At 39.9% G+C, this 21,160-nt stretch overlaps 1 long non-coding RNA gene across 1 annotated transcript; it reads left to right on the forward strand.

Annotated features, from left to right (window-relative positions):
• The first annotated feature begins 2,187 nt into the window (after positions 1-2,187).
• LOC131244614 (uncharacterized) lies at positions 2,188-4,260 on the forward strand. The gene is made up of 3 exons (XR_009170424.1): positions 2,188-3,319; positions 3,489-3,570; positions 3,891-4,260. It is a non-coding gene; the product is annotated as an uncharacterized LOC131244614 (long non-coding RNA).
• Positions 4,261-21,160: the final 16,900 nt, after the last annotated feature.

The raw sequence follows: 21,160 nt of genomic DNA on the forward strand, positions 1-21,160 counted from the left end.
TATGATCCGCTAGAAAACAAAAGGCCATAGTATTACTGTATCAAATATGAAAGGCATTGTATCGCCATTCTTGCAAGAAGATACAAGAGGCTGCATTCAAATTCCAGAAACCAATCAACAACTGAAACTGACTTTTTTATTAAGACATGATACTCGCCAAATAACTGTCTATTTTTATTTCCAACTGCTTTAAATGGAAGCACGAAAAGAAGTAACACCATATAGTACTGATTTTTTAAAAAAAGATTGTGACTGCATGAAAAGAAAATCTCCTTATTCAACTAACACATGATAGTTGCAGATGATTACATACATCTCTGTATGTGGTTGTATTTCTGGCCCGTTCACTATGGTAGCGGGAATCAATGGCAACAACTATATATCCTCGTGAAGCATACACCTGAGGAAATGAAATTGGTAGTTTAGAAGCCATGCTTGTTGTAAAACAGATGTCTTAAATCTGTAATTCACCGTGCTGCTCGACCAGTCGAGGGACTGGCTCGACCGGTCAAAGGGGTCCTTCGACTGGTCGAGGCCCACTCGACTCGAAGTCCAGCAAGCAAGGTTTTTTTATGTCCAGGACGCTCGACCAGTCGAGGGTTAGGCTCGACTAGTCGAAGGTTAAGCAGATTCTACGCGGACTGCGTAAATTTGAGGCAGTTTCAAAGAGGTGCGTATGCGGAATTTCCTAAACTATAAATAGGGGTCCCTAGGGCTATTCTAAGGTATGCTAAGGCTTTCTAAAGGGGTTACAAGGGTTCCTAAAAGGGTTTTAGGATTTTTAGAGGGTGTAGCAAGGGTGAGATTCGAGGTGAGATTCGAGGTTGTTCGAATCGGGTAAGTCTTTTTCTCTTTGTAATTTATGCTTTCATAGTGGAATTCTGTTGCTTTGTGCTGTGGTTTTTTCCCGAAAGGGTTTTCCACGTTAAATCTCTGTGTTCTCTTGTGTTTTCTTGGTGGCATTGGGTTGCTATCCTAGATCTAAATCCGTGTGATTCCGTAGCACAAATCCCCAACAAGTGGTATCAAAGCAATCTTTGGGGCACAGATATGAATCTGCAGGATTAACAATAATGGGAAGCATTAGGTATGATATTGAGAAATACTAAGGGAAAAATAATTTTGAGTTATGTAATATCAAGATGGTTAGTTCCTTAATCAAGCAAGGCGAAGATGGTATCTTGAGGAGTGAAAGTCTACTATGACTGATGATGAGTGGAATACTCTTGATAAGAAGGCTTTATCATCGATCTGTTTATGTCTCACGGATGGCGTTCTCTACAATGTCATGAGGGAGAAAACTGCGGCTAAGTTATGGGCAAAGTTAGAGGATGTTTATGTGAAAAAATCCTCTGAAAATCGCCCACACTTGAAGCGGCAGTGGTTTAACTTCAAGATGGCAGAGGGTGGAGATTTGGAGGTTCACATCAGCAACTTTAATAAATTGGTTTGCAAATTGCTAGATATGGAGGAAGTGATGAAAGATGAAGAACAAGCATGTATATTGCCAAATTCTCTTCCGGCGTCTTATGAGTCATTCAAGGACACAATGTACACCACAAATAAAACCTTGAGTGTCAACACCGTTATCTTAGCCCTTCAAGGGAGGGCTATGAGAAAGCTTAACGTCGACATGGGGATATCTTCTGATGCACTGCTTACAAGGGGTAGGAATTCTGAACAAGATACAGGTTCTTCAGGTTCTAGATCCAAATCCAAGGCCAAGGCAAAGGAAAGGTGAAGTGTTGGAATTATGGGATGAAAGGACATGTAAAGAAGGATTGTACAAATCCTAAATCTAAGAGAGAAGATTCCGAGGCTTTGTACAGGGAGGCCAATGTTGCCACGTCAGATGGATCGAGTGGATGTGATGGTGATGTTTTGTCTGTGTCTACAATCAAACGGCCATACGATGATCGTAAGGATGAGTGGATGCTAGACACAGGGATATCTTTTCACATGACTCCTCATCGGAGTTGGTTCGTCAGCTACATGGAGTGCGATGGTGGATAGGTATTTGTGGGCAATAACATTGCCTGTAAATGTTGTAGTTGTTGGTACGGTGTGCATCAAGATGTTTGATGGGACAGAGCGTACCCTAATTGATGTGAGGCACATTCCTGACATGAAGAAAAATCTGATTTCTCTTGGTGTACTTGAAGTAATGGGCTGCAAGTACAGGGCACGATGTTCCATTAGTCCATGATCAAACCGTTTGTTGGGTGCGTCTGTAGATTGGCAACAGTAGAAAATTACTACTAATCAGACTATCTTAGCCTTTCGATAGCTTACAAATGGATGTTAGAAGAGACCATTGGCAACTAGCATCAGTGAATGGGAAAGAACCGGCAATGCGATCCATGCACCATCTTGGTTAATGTGTGCATGATCTTAACCGGTCATCAGTTGGGCACACCATAAACACACCCTAACATCCAATGATTAGATGGTCCACACATGTGGGAAAAGAGGTGTTACATTATATTCAGGCTACATATCAAGCTGCATATAATGATGCTTAATATGTAGGCACTCAGAAATTGTACATGTTACATTTATCACTTGATCAAATGTGTTTATATAAAACTAATGCAATGTCTCTCAATGTTCAGGACCATCATGCTAGCGTTCATGATGCAACATCAATGGAAGCAAGTTATAAGTCTATCATCTTTACCATTTCTCTTTTGTTTCAATTGTGTTATGTTTTATTCGGATGTTTGTACAAATATTGAGAATAAAAGTCTCCTAGATTTGTATTTTAATTGATGGGTCATAATTGTGATGATCATTTGTACTAGACCATCCTAGTTGCATATGATCTATTGGACCACTTCTGTGAAATAAACCTTCCTTATATTCGGAGACAGGTATAATTCTATTGGACCACATTGTTATTTTACTTTGTAGTTTGTGAATTTTAATTGGTTGGCTTTTGTTTCATATAAACATTGAATTAGAGCAGCTAGTCTTCCCAGCTTTGTTAATATAGCAGTTAATAGATCCATTTAATTCATTTTGAAAGCTTGAAGAAAGAAATACTTGACCGATTTAATCTGTATATGTGTGTGGCTTGTTTTAATACCATAAAACTAGTTGTCCCCTCCCTGATTTCATTGTGAGTATGAATTTAAGAGATATTTATTTGGCAAACAGAACATTTAAACACCATAATTTCATCAAGGAATTCAAGTGGGACTCGAACAAATGAGATGGAGAAGGGGCCTAGTAGCACAAGTGCTATCCTCGTATAGTTGTAGGAAAACGAACAAAGGGCAGCTGGTTGTTGAACTAAAAATCAGGCCAGCCTGCTTATCAAGTAAGCGACAAGCTTACATTGAATGTCAATCAATAGTTATTTTCTTTGCAAACTTTTCATTTTTGTGCTACAAATGTGGTGCAACCAATGTAAGTGGAGTGTTTGCCATCTAGGTTGTAACTTAACAAACTTTGAATGTCTACAAATCTATCGCCGTCTCCATTTATAGATGGGATGCGAGAAGGAGAATGGCGATGATTGGCACAAGATTGCACACATCATAGAGATTCAGATTGGATGGTCGCCCGATTGTAAGCACCACTTCTTGCTCGACCTTATCAATAGGACGAGTTTCGATTTGAGTTAGTGAGTTTTAGAACTATGCTTCAAAATGTAGATGCTATTTGTCACTTGGGTTTGTTTTGTGAGAAAAAATGGTGATTCTATAGTAGGAGTATGATGGTTCTTATGCCTGTATGACTCAAAATCAAACCATCCAAATTGTATGTCCTACTTTTGATTTTAATCTTACCTTTTACATTCCATCAGATTGTTGCATCTACTGATGTATTGTAAACATAACATTCTCTAGAAGCTTAGTTAACAGTTATAGCATCATTGATATGTGCAGGATTTGCAAAATTGGTTATAGCTTTTGCATGAAATGCTTACAGATGAGAAGTATAGATTGAGGTGGAGTTTTGTCTATAGCCATGGCTTCTTGGACTTCAAAGTTGTTGCATTGTTTGTATTTGTATTTCATGCATAGAAGCAGACACTTGTAACCTACATGTTTGTGTGAGAAAAGTGTTTTTTACTGACCATCCCTTATCAACTTGGCATGAGAACAGAATAATGGAACTTCGTAGAGTATTACATTTTTATTTATTTATTTTGGCAGTTGTTGAAGCGTGCTAGGAAATGTCAATAATGCAGCCCAATTCAAAGTAATGGAAGAATCTCTGATGAAATCTCTTTATTTACATTAAGAACACTAGGTAATTCTACTTTCTTTGTTTTCAAGATCTATATGCGATAACTAATAGCTCGCACTGGGAGAAAGTCTAAAAAGATGATGATAATATATTTGTGAGCCTTTGCATCTACTTGTATTGATTCTTTCAAAGTTGTTGCATTGTTTGTATTTGTATTTCATGCATAGAAGCAAACACTTGTAACCTACACGTTTATGTGAGAAAAGTGTTTTTTACTGACCATCCCTTATCAACTTGGCATGAGAACAGAGTAATGGAACTTTGTAGAGTCTTACATTTTTATTTATTTATTTTGGCAGTTGTTGAAGCGTGCTAGGAAATGTCAATAATGCAGCCCAATTCAAAGTAATGGAAGAATCTCTGATGAAATCTCTTTATTTACATTAAGAACACTAGGTAATTCTACTTTCTTTGTTTTCAAGATCTATATGTTATAGCTAATAGCTCGCACTGGGAGAAAGTCTAAAAAGATGATGATAATATATTTGTGAGCCTTTGCATCTCCTTGTATTGATTCTCCATAGGTCTTTTCACCAAATTTGGTTTGTATTTTCTTCTTTTAAGCTATGTATTGTCCATGCATCCGATCTCAATAGATGGTTGTGGTGTATAATGTAGCCAGTTAGTAGAAGAATTGAAAGACCTTTAATCCAGATGTAGAGCTCAATATTCTCATGTATCATGCAACTCCTATAGGATTCCAGTTACATGTGATTGGTGCATTTTAATTGCAGATGTAGCTTTGAGTCCATTTAGACATCTTGTCAAGAATGCCATTTTCTCAAAACATGCCACTGCTACTGTGGGAACAATAAAACAAAATAAAAACTAATGCTAGAAACATTAGGGTGTGTTTGGATGCACTATCAAATTCACTTGCTATAACTAGCATTTCTCATTTCTTATATTTAAAAGTAATTATCTATTAGAGATCTTGATCTCTAAAAATTATTATTGTTAACTAAAATGGGATTAACTCATTTTTAGGCCTCTACCAAACAGGGCCTAATGCAATTATTCAAGTTTTCTACAAAAAGAAAACAAAATTTAAAAAGGTGTTTTGTTGAATGGTGTATTCAATGTAAAATACAATGTGGAACTGAACTTAAACATCAATGCAAAATACAACGTAGATTTTGGAAAACATTTGCATTTTACTAATAAGAATATGTTCTTCTTTGAGCAGGTTGTTGTTGTAAAAAACCCTCATAATGGGGACTACTAGAGCATCCCAAATCCAGCACACATGGGGCCATCTGGAATTAACACTCATCAACTTCACTAGTAATTAGTCCACGATTCATGAATATAAAAAGAACTCTGCAGGGGACATATCTTCATCCCCCCAAATCATTCGTGTCTTTGCATTTTAATGCAGCTAACAATGGCTATGAGGTCTTGATTACAAGCAATCCAACCAACATAGCAAGTGAAAGAACATGATTCATAAACAGTTACAGTCCGGCCAAGATTTTGAATTTGAATATTCCTTTCCAACATGTTGGATGAAAAAAAAAAAGATTTTAATGTTCAGGCATTTGTCCAATGAAGTTGATGTTGATGGTGTGACCTTCCTCAAAAAATTGGACCCATTGGTAGGTCTCAATGTCACCTAGGTGTGTTTCTTCGAGTATGCCTTCCCAGTTCGGACTGTGTAAGACGATTCGAAATGCATTGTCAAACGGGTTTGTTAGATCATAGCGAGCGGTTATTTCATGATATAGCACATTGAATGAGCTATTGCAAGTAATGGAAATCACCTGCAGAAATTCATCATCTAAACCGGTGAGTATGATGTCATCAGCCACTGCAGCAACGAACTTGAACTCATCCTCTTCAGCATTAGCTTCAACGCCTTGGTTTGGAGCAATTGCGTCAACTTCATTGTCAACTTCAACCTATGTTGGTTGATTACAAGCAATCTAACCAACATAGCAAGTGAAAGAACACGATTCATAAACAGTTACAGTCCAGCCAAGATTTTGAATTTGAACATTCCTTTCCAACACGTTGGATGAAAAAAAAGATTTTAATGTTCAGGCATTTGTCCAATGAAGTTGATGTTGATGGTGTGACCTTCCTCAAAAAATTGGACCCATTGGTAGGTCTCAATGTCACCTAGGTGTGTTTCTTCGAGTGTGCCTTCCCAGTTCGGACTGTGTAAGACGATCTGAAATGCATTGTCAAACCGGTTTATTATATCATAGCGAGCGGTTATTTGCTGATATAGCACATTGAATGAGCTATTGTGAGTAATGGTAATCAACTCCAGAAATTCATCCTCTAAACCCTCGAGTATGATGTCATCAACCACTGCAGCAACGAACCTGAGAGAATTAGCTTCAACGTCGACCTCATCCTGATTGTAAACCTCAACCTGAGGCATCTCATTTCCATGGTCAGGGCCGTGTAGCTCTCCATTGGGGAGAGCAGGAGCTTCATTGCCATCCTCAACCTGAGCGTGGTTAGAGCCATGTAGCTCTCCATTGGGGAGAGCAGGAGCTTCATTGTCATCCTCAACCCGAGGATCCTCTTCCTCATCGTCCTCTTCCTCATCGTCATTCTCAACCTGAGTATCCTCTTCGGCATGAATGTCTCCATTATCCAAAAGTTGAGTTGCCGCAGGAATGTCTCCATTAGGTTGAGCTACCGCAGGAATGTTTCTGTTATACAGAGGTGGCATTTTTCTGTAACAATTAAAAAGAAAACAAGGAGTTAGTTGCAAAATACAGTTAATAGACGGTACAAATTCGAAAAGAGTTTTGGATTATCCAAAAAATGCCTTGTTGATTATGTGGCGTAGATTGATGAGCAGGTGAATTAAAATGTATTGGAATTTGATTGAAGACGATCCAACTCGCAAAAAGATTCCAGTTCCACAAACAGATCATACTTCTGTTTGTGTGGAAAATATTTCAAGACAGTGGTCCAGTTGGCCTGTGGGGAGCCCACAGATCCAATTTAATGCACCATTTGCACAACCAAATTGGACTGTGAGGCTCACAATCCAATCAGCTGTCTATAGGGGTATTATATACAAAACTGTTTGAAGAGTTTGGGGTGTTGTCCAATGTGTACAGCCTCAAGGGGCATACAGTTTGTACACATTTAGAAGTTTCAAGTAACTCTTTATTAAAAGTTAATTTATTTGCTTTTTTTTACTTAATTGTGTTATTTATTAAACACAAAAAACTAAGTAGGATTAGTTAGAGTTAAGTAGGGAGGCCTAATGTTGGCCAATGGGCTACAACTGTTTGCCTCTTTAACTTGAAAGTATGATTCTGTACCTAAGGGGTCATTTGGCACTTCAGGATTTGTAAAAATGGAGTCATTTGACACCCTTGAAATTCTTGGATTTCAATTCCAGGGTGGGTTCCAATTCTGGATTTTGCCTCTTCTTAATTCTTATAGATTACCCTAGGTTGCAATCTCTCCAACTTTCCTGATTGCTCTCCAAATGTGGCATGTAATTTCTTAGCCATCTACAAAGTGGTCTATGAATTGATTTCATTCAAAATTTGAGGCACCAGCTAGCAATAGCAATGGATGGGTCAGCCCATGGGTCAACCAACCCCACCTTCTTAAAAGCCCGGCCTCTTGTCAAATTTATAGGGTTCCAGGTTGGTTATAGTAAAAAAAAAAAAAAAAACGTGGCCCACTTGAGTTCACACGTGTGTACCATGGGAGCTTCCCATGAAGTAGAGCTTTGTAGGCCCCACTATGATCTAATTCAGACATCCATGCCGTGCATTTGATGGGTCCCGTCTGGGTTATGGGATATTCCAAAAATTAGCTGTATTCAGAACTCGAGTGGGCCATACCATCTGAAACCATGTGAAATTGTACCTAAAACATCTAAAATTGCTTGTTGAGGCCCACCTGAGTTTTTGATAAAGCTGAAACTTTGTGTGACTCCTCATACAAGTTGGTCACACACAGTGGATGGGCTGGATGTTTGAAACACATCTCAGTGGGCCCTATAAACAATCATGGAAGTTTCAATGGGTGGGTATCTACTCTCTCAACTGTTGTCTGTAGTGTGCCCACCTAAGTCTGTCTATCTATCTATATATACATATATAAAATAAGTCTTATATGATGATATGATATAAATAAATATGTAGTGTTCAACAGATGTGTGCATGTGCATGTGCATGTGCTTTAGAGGTAGAGGCCTAAAAAGACAAGTTATCATGTTTGAGGTCTCCTAATGGAATTTGTTTTTAGAGTTGGTCAGGTTGGGCAGGACTTGGGCTTAGGAATATGCTCAGGTTTCAGCCAATACTTCTCATCTTGGGTCACAAAGTTAGGCTCTTGCCCATTTTGTAAGCATATTGGACTCTTGCTAACCTTGGCCAAGGCAACTCGTTGCCACTCCTGTTTGCATGAGAACAAATAGAGCACGACATTGTGAGAATGTGTGCCAAGCAAGTAAGGGGTACATTGCAACCAACCTTAGTTTTAGGATCGTTCTATACTTAATGACATTTTTACACATAATACCCTCTCTTGTGCCCAAATCTGTTGCAACTTCACACTTTGTGCAACTATATCGCCAACTTCCATTAAGCTACGGGGAATTGATGCCGGACCATTTGATCCACTAAAGGTCCACCAATTCGGTCATCGACCTCCAATCCTACGTGAACACACTACCACCAGCCTTGCTCCTTGCCATTGCGAATGGGCTGGTGGATCCTCTGCCAAGTGGTATGGAGGACTGGAGTTGTGGTTGCGCTCCATGTCGAGCCGGTTAGCCGGTGAAGCATGAGAAAAGGACAATTCATAAGGACACTACCACAAGCTAGGGGATGGGCCTTTCAAATAGTCAGCTCATCCCAAACAAGGGAATGGACCTTTCAAACAGTCAGTCCATTATTCATGCGAGAGAATGAGTCCTTCAAATAGTCAACTCATTCAACTCGCGAAGGAACGGTTACAAAGTAAACTCTGTGGGTTCCACAGTCATTTATTCATCTTATCCACTCCGTCCATACATTTTAGCAGATAATTTTAGGTAGTCAGACCAAAAATGAAGCCTATACAAACCTCAAATGGACCACACCACCAGGTGTGAATTGAACATCTACCATTGAAAATTTCATGGGGGCCACATAAGTTTTAGATCAATCTGATATTTGTGTTTTCACTTCATCCATATCTTTTTGATATTATGAACAGGTTGGATGACAAATAAAAATCACTTTTGCCATAGAAAGGTTTCAACGGTGGAAATCAGTATTCCCACTGTTTCATGTGGTATGGTCCACTTGAGCTTTAGATATACCTCAATTTTGGGCTCAACCACTAAAATGATATGAAAAAAATGGATGGACAGAGTGGATAAGACAAATACATTCACTGTAGGCCCAACTGAGTTTACTCAGTACATAAGAGCCTACTGAGTTATTCAGTACGCAATCCGCATTCGGAAATTGGAAGCGGATTGGCTGGTGTACCACACACCAGCTATATAGCTGTTGTAGGTACGTGTCGTGCGAAGACGAGCATTGACGCTCCTCGAGCTCCGAGTTGTACGAACGGTTCAAAAGAGATTAGAGTTTTATGGGGCCCACAGTGATGTATTTATTATATCTACACCGTTCATTTATTTTTAGAGATTATTTTAGAGCATTATCAAATAAACGAATCATATCCAAAGATCATCTGGACCACACCATAAATAGCAGCGGAGATAACGATTTTCACCGTTAAAAAATTGGTAGGGCCCACCATAACAGCGGGGATTGAACGCCCACCATCAGAACTTTGTGGAGGCAATAGATGTTTTGTATCAAGATGATATTTGTACCTGCAGTTTATCTAAGTGGAAATAACACTATCAATATGATATTTGTACCTTATGAATGTTTTAACGGTGAAAACCATTGTCCCTGCTTTTATTTTTAGTGTGATGCATGCAAGCTTTGAATAGGAATCATTTTTGATATCATGTTCTAAAATGATCTCACAAAATGGATGATTTTGGCCCATCCAGAGACTCATTTTCAGCTCCTGATCTTTTTCAATTTTAGGTTCATGTCATAAAATGAGCTGAAAAAACAGACGGACCGGGTGGATTTCCAAAAACCATCAATCGTCGCACCATGCATAGTCGGAGTTGGGTTGGCACCCCAATCAATGTTAATCATCATGAGATTCAGAGGTTTGGTTGACATTTAAGTCCACAGGTGACGGTTGCTTAACTTAGGTGAGCCCAACATGATGTTTGTGACAAATCCACTCCACTTTTAGCTTTTTATCTACCTTAGTTTTAGACCCATACCTTAAAATGAGTTAAGAAAACAGATGGACACGGTGGATTTCTAACAACATAAAAGTGAGCCCCCCGTATGGTCAAGGTTTGATTTTCACAGCACTTAAGGCCAATCAGTGTGATAGTCGCAGACATTAGGTACATGAGGTGAGAGTTGCTCGATCATTGGTCAGCCATAATAATATTTGTGACAAATACACTCAGTCCATCTGTTTTGACACCTCATTCTAGGGCATGTCATAAAAAATTAAGGCGAATGCAGAACACAAGTGGGCCAAATGAACATGAACATTTGGAATTGAATGTTGTAACCGATATTGAAATATTGTAGGGCCATAGTATGTTTGTGAGAAATCCACCTTTACCATCTGTTTTTCCAGGGGATGGCGTGCCAGTGAATCCACAGGCAGATTGCAAGTGCAGTAAAGGGTAATTTGTGCTATTGAAATATGGGCAGGTTACAAGATAAGCAGGAGGTTTTTGGTCCATAGCCAAAAAGTTATGGCAACATATTGAAAAATCCCTATTTTTTAAAGTGTATATTAGGCATCATATGTAGTCTTAGTCGAGCTATATCAAACAATTAATGAACCATAAATTATATTTAGAAAATATTTACTGACCTTTTCCAACACCACTCATTCCAAATATTTACATTCCCAAATAATCCTGCATTAAATAAATAGAGATATTATTAACCCTTTAAAATGAGCATGATGTGAATGTATGAATCAGTACGAGTTGGGCACATTGTCTTGGAACATTTAAAGATTATTGGCCAAAATATAAAAGCATTTCATACATTGATTTTGAAATGATTATTATGAAATGCACTTAAAATTCTTGTTTACTATTATTGGGCGGCGACCATAATGCATGCTGAGATTCTCAGTGTAATGCTATGTATGAATATTGTTTTGGTCTGTTTTAACCATGTATTCAACAGTAATTTCATGCCATCCTTTACTTTGAACCTAACAATCAAACAACTCGACCACAAATCAATGTCATATATCATTTTACATGTGACTATTCGATCCAATCCAGCACAGTTGTGTGACAACTATAGATTATGTGGCCTTCAAACAATCAAATTTAACAATAGTCAACTTTACAATTTTCAATGTATCACACCAATGCATCAAGATGTAGAGTGAGACCTTTTATGTGATGGGCAGTACGCAACTGAAAACGGTCCAAACAGTCGGTCCACCATAGGATGTATAATTTTCTACTATATGACCATCCATTGGATCATATATGCTTGTATGGTGAGAACTCTAAGAAGTAAAAAATAAAAAATAAAATTACCATCCGACTCATTAAAAGGTGGTAATTGGTCTATATTGTAAGATGATGCTATGAAAGGGTTGTCCATCCTAAGTCAAAATAGAAGCAGTACAAACTTTTTTCTATAGAGATATCATACATTGTGTAAGATTAAACCAACTCGGTTGGTTAAAAAAAATGGAAATTAATAGGACTCAGCATAATATTTTTGGGTTCGGATGTTTTTGTAAAACATATAGCAGGTAAGTACCATCATTCCCTAGATTAAACCATTGTCATCAGAGTCCTCTCTTTGGATGGAGGATGCTCCAAAAATATTATAAATGGTAAAATCCCAACCATTCAATAGGTGACCTGACAAATAGACAATTCATAATGTTTTTTTTTTTTTGTTAGCTTGTTAGTACACCCATTGTTAGATCACACTTCAGTGTTAGCCACCCCCACTAGGGAATCGATGCCAAGACCTCATTGTTGAAACGAGGTATCTTCCACTCAGTCTACCACTTGAGCTATGGATCTGCAGACAATTTATAATGTAAAAAGTGTAGCAGTCCATTCAACAAAAGGCCTGCCACTCCAGAGTTTCAATCTTCCCATTAGGGGAATTTTTATTGCATTGCCATTTTGGGTGAGGCCCATCACATCAACAGGTCAGATCTCTGAACCATGTAATTAGTGGGGCTCTTCAATCTCCATGAGGATCACATATCTTGAAAATTAGGCTGATCCACTCATTACATGGGCCAAACGTGTATGCTGAGTCTGACCCTGGGCCATCCAGGGATTTCAACAGCACAGCCTACCAGTTGAGGATCTTCATGGAGGGGCCCACTATTTACGTGGATCTAATGTCCGGGATAAATCTCTCCCAACAAAATGGTCATAGGCCCAACCACTGAGTTAGTGGAAAAAAAGGTTGACACTTTATTTTTATAATTATTAATTGATCTAAATGGTTAAGATGGGTTATTGGGAGAGGGATTTTGATCTTGGCCCACTATATTGAGAATATTGAGAGTTGAGTCAGTTAGTGCCAAGGTGTGCTGAATCAGTTACATATTAGCCGTTATGCGATGAGGTCTGAAATGAAGATGGTGTAAAAACGACCCATTACGGTTCCGTAAGTCTCCAACGGCTATTATGCACGATAACCCTAGAAGTAAATGAAATAAAAATTGTATGTACCTCTTTTTTTTTTCTTCTTCTGGTGCGCCATGCTTAGTCTGTTACTTTTCTTTTTCTTTAGCTATAGTGCCTTCTCAGTTCTCTCTTTTTCCCCTCTCCTTTTTGTTGTGCTGCTTTTAAATCCACTCTTTTCTCGTCGCTCTTCTTTCCGCTCCAAACAATCTGCATGCATTGGCGTTTGTGAGAAAGTTGTAAAAAGAATTCTTTTTTAATACTTGGATAACGTATGACACTAGATGCAGTTGAGACGTTTGTGCTTTTTCCTTATGGTTGGACCACCTTAATGTTTATGTTTATGTCATCCACCAATTTTTTCAGTCCATTTTTTCAGTTCATTTTAGGGCATGACAAAAAAAATAAGCAGATCCAAATTTCAAGTGGACCACATGTAACACCCTGGTTCTCAAAACCCGAGGATAGTCGCTCCTCATTAAGAACCCGAGTATTACGTTAAAAAGTGGACTAACATACATCTAAATAACGGCAAATTTCATAACATGGAGTAAGGCAACATTGCATTAATTAAGGATGTCAAGAGTAACAAAAGGAAGCTTAATACATGTAAATAGGAGTAAAATAAAATCCCATAATAGGGGAAATATTTTTACAACTCAAACAAAGCATATAATCTGAAGTACAAAAGCAAGTAAATCCTGGAGCCCCAAAGGCTCAACAACATTCGCATAGAGTTCTTCCTCGCCAAGCTCCACCTCAGCCGTCCTTGGAATCCCGTCATAGGGGTCTCCACCTGTTCATCATACTTGTGTCTATTTGGTGCAACCGCACGATTGGGTGAGTGAAAACTCAGTGAGAACTTCCCACAAGGATTCATGCATATCATATCATTCCAAAACAGTTTAAATCAATATATTCAATTTACAAGGAGATGAATCATGAAATTATAAATGAATGTATGGGTGTATGAATGTATGTACAAGTCACAAATCTGGGGATGCACATCCAGCTGTCAAAATAAAGGGTCGCCCAAAGCGAACTAGTCACCAGGAAAAATACTCATAGGTACGCCCAAGGAGAACTAGCCACCTGGAAAAGACCATGCAGACCGCCCGCGGTAGATTATCTACCTGGAAAAAGCCATGTAAGTGAGTGCGCCCAAGGATATCTCCTGGAAAAATATACGAGGTACGCCCGAGGAGTGTTTAATCCCGGAAAAGCCTCATGTAAAAAAAGAGTGCCCAAAGTGGCACAAATGCATATGCTCTGTGAGTTTAACTGAAGTGCTAGAGCCTTTAGTAAATCGTACAAGATGTGACTTACATTGAGTACTCGGAAAAGCTCATATGTCATGCGTGGATGTCATGCACCATGATGCTCACGCACACTCCATGATTTTATCACAATCACTTTCGTAAATATAGCCAAGCTCATGGTCTTATAATAGGATGTCAAACAATCTAAGGTAAGTTCAATATAGTTCCATATTCCCTTTCTAGGACCAATGGGGCCCATGAATGTGACATATGGAAGGTAGTTAGGGAACTCATCCAACATTCATCATACATGATCTCATTTGGTGAATTGCAATACCATGATTCTTGTCACCACTAGTGGTACTATACCCAAAGTCAAGCAAATTCTAAAATACTATATAAAACACAAGACTAAGTCTAGATCTTATAAATATAGGATCTGTGAAATAGGAAATGAAGTATAGAATCGTGTTCATCGCAGAAAGTAGAGATAGAAGAAATAGTTCACTATACATATTGTTCCAAAATTTAGAACACATCAGATTCAGCCAAGAATGGATCTAGCATATGTAGAGTGTAATGGGAAATTCTACTATTTATAATATGACTGTGAATAAGATCTCTTTCCTCATGTTTTACAGACAGGAACGTGCATGTAATACTATTCATAATATGATTGGGAATAGGTCCTCTTGCCTCATGCTTGGCAGATAGATATGCACATGTAACTATGCAATCTCAAACATAGAATATGATACAAGTCCTTAAATGAACAATAGTAGCAATTCTAGGCATTCACTCATAGCTGATCAATGAACAGAGAAATGAAATCACAACTTTAGTGTCCCTAAACATTAGGCTCAAACTAGCTTAGAGTTCAATGAAATGAATGAAGCAATGTGGGACATTCCTCACCTTGGGGTATTTTCCCTGATTTGTAATGATCCAATGAAATGAGTGTGATGATCTGGTTTGGATTGATTGAAGAAGAGTATTCTTTACGGCAAACAGTTGAGATCAGCACCTGTTTGTCACATTAGAAGATACTAGTGAGCCATGACCGAGTTGACTCGGTTGAGGTCACCAACTAATAACTAGTTGAGCTTGTTTCAAGGGTTTTGTTAGCCATAGGGTTAGATCATGGGTCTATTGGACCCAGTGCTTCTCAAGATTACTTGCAACTGGTTGGAGTCAGCTTGACTCGGCCGGAAAAACTGACTGAGTCAGCCTGATAAGGGGTACTGAGTTGACCCAGTTGGGAAACATGATCGGGTCAGTCCCCAATTAGGCAAACCTGTAACCCTCATGGCTGGGCACAAGTTAAACTGGGCGAACCGTAACCCAGGCTCAGCTGAGTCGGGGTTTTCTTCCCAAAACTGAACCTGAGTCACTGACTCAGTGCTAGCTCGCCAAACCGAGTTCCTATGGCTAGCAGTGAATAACTGGGTGAATCCATTGGAGATTGGATTGTGGTGTTGGTCGTTGTGCATGATAGGCCGATCACAGCCATGGGTTCCGATCTGGATTCTCCATCCAGAAATGTAACTGAGTCACTCAACTCGTGACTGAGTTGAGGTGACAGTAAATAAAGTCAGCCAAGCAGACGGATTTCAGCGATAACTGAGGGAGGATTTGCGAGTTTACCTGATCAAGGGCACGGTACGAGTGCTGGAAGGGAGCTAATACGCTGGAAGTCAGGGATACTCGGCCCGAACCCGGTTCCGGTCCCTGTTTTGAGGCGGAATCGTAGCTAGGAGTTCGTCCCAGCAGTTTCTCCCGAACTCACCCTCACAGCCTCCCCTTTTTCATTCACCCTGCTTCTTCCTCTCTTACAGTTTCTTTCCCAATCACAGCTTCCTCTTTAGAATCAGATGCCTCGAGCTGAGTCGAGTTGCTACACAGCTTGCAACTCGCCCCAGTGGCGTCAAAATCTCAGTCCCTTCCTCTTTCTATTGCCTATCCTTTTCTCCTTGGGATTCGCCCTAAAATCGGGCTACTTATAGCCTTTACTGTTTCCGGACGTTTCCACAGCTAATCACGCAGATTAGCGTGGAGAGGATTTGAGTTAGCCGCGGCTGGCTTGCAGTCCGGACATCATTATGCATTCGCTCTGATAGCAGTCCGAACAATTCATCTTGATGGACTTTAAGTGGTGTGGTCCACCCGATGAACGGCTTGGATGAGCGAATGGGCCACATCAACGGAAGGTGGGTTTCACAATCAGTTTAAGGAAGATGGGAGATGATAATGGCAATTTTCAATCGGGTGGTTCATCCATAGATCAGGACCGTTTGGACGGTCCTGATATGGCTCAAAAATTATGTGGGGTCCATCTAACGGTGCACGGAGGGCCTTTGGTTAAGACAGCCACTCCATAAGGGAAAAACGCACCGCCACTTGAAAATCTCTCCATATTCTCGTTTGCTAGGGTAACCTTACAGAACCCTAATCTCAATGTTCAGGATGAGTTTGAGACAAGCTATCAGACCTCCATGAACGGACGAGATGCATCTTTCCTTATTAGGAAAGATTCTTTCCGTAATCCGTCAGGTAGGGGGTGTGTTTTTAGAAACTGTAGGGTTGACGGGGCGCTGATTGCGTGCGTGGATCCCGTCCGACGGTTTCCAACGGTCGGATTGGTTAGAGGTGAGGCGGACGTGGTTATTTCATCCTCGTCAGCGACACGCTCGTGTGTTGTTTGCTGGGTTGTTAACCGAGGCGGCGCGGATGGCTTTCAATCGGAAATACCATCATGGTCGTGGTCGGTGGGACTCTACAGTTCAGATGGACGGTGTGGATTTTACTCCTGTATTCAGATGGATGGTGAGAGCTTCGTCAGATGGGACGGTCCCATTTGAACTAGCGTCGGGCGGGAAAACGGGAGAGATTTCTCCTTTTTTGTAAATTTTGCTCCGGTCAACGCCCGATTGACCAGGCTGTGCATCCAGTGCACCGCGGTGTGATGTGCACACCCGGTATAAAGGTGGGGTCCACGGTAATATTTTATCAAATCTACACCGCCAATTCTACATTGCAACTCCTAATAGGTCATCAGACCGATTTTCTAGTAGATCTGTCCGTCAGATGGGCCATAAATTTAGATTTTGGTCCTTTAATTGTAGATCTCCAATCATTCGATGGTCGGATTGCATTTAATTTGACCATACACGGTATGGTCCTAGGGATTCTAAAGTCTATTTGGATGAGTTTTTGACGGTTGAGTTCAGAGCTAGATGGTCACGCTTCCTAAATTTATATAGTTAATTCACAACTTATGAAATTCTAATAGTCGAATCATTCTATGAGATAAGCTTCTCATTGATCTAGGGTTCTAGCACTAATTACACCGGATTTAATGGCTAATATGGGATTGAATAGCCCATTAGTTACATCAGGGTGGGGATTTCATCTTATCAGACATCAATATCCAATGGATGGTTGGTTCGACACCTTGTTCCCAAAATTGAGTTCGTACAACTTTGTCAATTTAACAAAGCTTAGTTGATGTGAATTTTTTGGTGATGTAGTAGTTTTTAATGTAAATCAACGGTTGGATGACTCAATTCATAAATGGAGATGGTTCCTAATGATCTGATTTATGTTAAAATGAAGTGAACAATTAAATGAGTCGACTTGTGCATATACTAAGTTAAGTCTTTATGGTAACACCCGAAGACTATAAAGTACAGGGTGTTACACCACATCATAGGAAAAAGTGGTCATTGAATTTCCACCATTAAAAACTTTCCAGGGCCACTATAATTTTTAAATAAGGACAAAGATTGGAGGTGGACATTTAACTCCTACTATATAGTGCACTTTATATGGAATTTGATTATGTAATGTCCTGATTCTCATGACCCGATGATGATCGCTCGAGTACGAGAAACCGAGGGTTACATCATAAAATGAAACTATCATGAAGATCATAAGTAATAGCAAAGCAGTTTAATACAAGTAAGTGACAACAAAATGAAATCCCTCAGTAGGAGAATTTTTTATTACACTCCAAGTAAAACATAGACCATCTTTGCAGCTATACGATTTCGAGCTTATATTTCTAAAAGCGGATTGGGTACTGAGTAACTCAGTACGCTGGTGTGCTGAGTAAACTTTGTGGGGCTACCATGATTTGCATATTTTATCTACTCCGTCCATCCATTTTAACGGATAATTTTATGCCTCGATCCCAAAAATGAGATATATCCAAATCTCAAGTAGACCTCACCAAGGGAAATAGTGTGAATTGAAATTCTACCATTGAAAATTTCTTGGGGCCCATGGAAGTTTTGGATCAAGCTGATATTTGTTTTTTTTTTTTTTTTTTACCTTCATCCATGCCTGCGTGATCTTATGAACAGGTTAGATGACAAATAAAAATCATTGTGGCCCTAGCAAGGTTTCAACGGTGGAAGTCATTATTCACATTATTTCTTATAGTGTGGTCCACTCGAGCTTTGGGAATACTTCTATTTTATGATCTTATGAACAGGTTAGATGACAAATAAAAATCACTGTGGCCTTAGCAAGGTTTCAACGGTGGAAGTCATTATTCGCATTATTTCTTATAGTGTGGTCCACTTGAGCTTTGGGAATACTTCTATTTTAGACTCAACCGCTAAAATGTTCTCGAAAAACGGATGGACGGCGTGGATAACCCACATACATTCATAGTAGGCCCAACTGAGTTTACTCAGTCCGATAAAACCGTACTGAGTAACTCAGTACGCAATCCTATTTCTATATTTCTGAAGAAATGTACTCTTTCTGCATTAGGTGACTCGCGGCCGGAGAGGTTATCGTTTGGCCTATCCATGATGGGGCCATGTAGTTGGATGGACCAATGATCTGCACCATCCATGTAGTCAGCCCTTCACTTGATGGCCATCTGTTATTGTATTGGTCATTAATCCTATCCATCCATCCAACGTAGATGAAAATCAAATAAGTAAATGGGCCATGTTAAATGGGGAAAGGCATATAAGATTATTTTCACATACTAACCTGGGTACAATTGCCCTTCAATAGTGGGACCCATTAGATTGTGCAGCCCACTGTCGCCAGGTCACAATCCCGAGATCGGATTGATTGAACAATCCTAACCGCTGATTCGTGGACACTTGTTTGTGGAAACAGCACTATTGGATTTTATTTTTTTCATTTTTAACCGTCCAATAAATGTCCACTAATCTGATAGTCAGATAATAAGATGAGCTTAATTTTTGTTTGATGATACATTTACAGCAGGTATCATAATTTAGAGTACCACATATTCATTTCTAAGTAATTTCTAAATGCCTGCGTATCATCATCCATCATAGCACACTCCGCAAGAGTAAATTATCTCTGAAGTTGGGTCCACATTGCTTTTGTGAGAACATGAAGATTCAGAACTACATCCACAAAGCTATATGCTGATCTTCACCGTTAATTGGACGACCCCATCATGGATGTGCATTACGAATTTTGCACCATATAATGACCCTAACCCTAACCTTGTGATTTGAAGGCTTCTTCCCACCCGAACGTTCTTAACCGTCCATCTGCATGCCACCGCTAGGAAGGTTAAGAAGCCCAACCAGCGACTGTGGCCACCGTACACTAGGGGTGACAATGGGCCAGGCTAGACCAGACAAGGTTCATACTACTACCTTGTGGCGATCGCACGATGAACGGCTCCGATCGTACATATGTGCCCATTATACTATAAAGATCAAATTTGTGTGGAAGAGACAGAAATCACTTCTAACATCTATTTGGATTTAGTAACCAATGTATGAAATCTCATTTCACAACAGTACAACAGCTCAGTCCATACAATCAGCAGAGATGGAACCAGGACCCGCCGTACAGTTGGAATCCATGCTTCTTCAAAGTTTACAGACCCACTTCAACTGAGTCATTCAACGGATTCAATTCAAGCAAGAGATGCAATCCATTTCCATGCCATGGGCAATGCAACTCAGGGTAGTTTTCTGTAGCAGGGGGTTTATGGGATGTGCAATGCATGTGGAGAGTAGAGGGGAGAAAAATGGCGTGAGAGACTGATGTAAAAGAGTGTGGCTAGAGGCTACACAAAGAAAGAAGGGTTTTGAAGAAATGCCCATGTTTTCTAGTGTTTTGGCCAACTAGAGCTTTATATCTTTGTAAGGCTAGCATCCTAATATGAGCCGGTACAATAGATGTGTAGTTGTAGATACTACGTAGTCACCATGGTAGGCCCTACAGAGCCTTCATTTCATGGCCTCCATCTCTACCACACCTACAAGCATGGACACAGATTGAGTATCACCCTGCCTCTCCAGGGCTTGACAAGAGCAAGGGCTTTGAGTGGCCACCGTGATGTATGGGTTTCATCCACACTTGTCCATTCATTTTGCCATACCGTTTTAGGGTATAAGCCCAAAAATGAGGTAGATCCAAGGGTCAAGTGGACCACATAGTGAGGATTAAAGGCCTACCATTGAGAACTTCTTGGGAGGCCACAAGTTTTGGATCAAGCTGATATTTGTGTTTTCCCTTCATCCGGGCCTACCTGACCTTATGAACAGGTTGGATAACAAATAAACATCATGATGGACCCTGGGAAGGTTTCAACAGTGGGCATCATTATCATCACTACTTCCTGTGGTGAGGTCCACTTAAGCCATGGATCTGCCTCATTTTTGGGCTTATACCTAAAATGATATGGGAAAATTGATTGAAGGTGTGGATAAGAACCCATTACATCATGGTGGCCGCTCAGAGCCCCTGCCTGTGCCGAGCTTGGACAGGTGGGGGTAGTACCCAATCCGGTCCTAACAATCAAAGAGGAAGAGTGAGAGCCGGCTGCTCCCATCAATGAATTGAAAAGACAAAAAAATACCTCTTTGTTGAAGGACCAGCCACACCCAAAATCTACTTGCAATGCCCCTCCCCATGACGAACTGCAAGGATGAAA

The sequence above is a fragment of the Magnolia sinica genome, chromosome 4, assembly GCF_029962835.1.
Source record: "Magnolia sinica isolate HGM2019 chromosome 4, MsV1, whole genome shotgun sequence".
Lineage (NCBI taxonomy): Eukaryota > Viridiplantae > Streptophyta > Magnoliopsida > Magnoliales > Magnoliaceae > Magnolia > Magnolia sinica.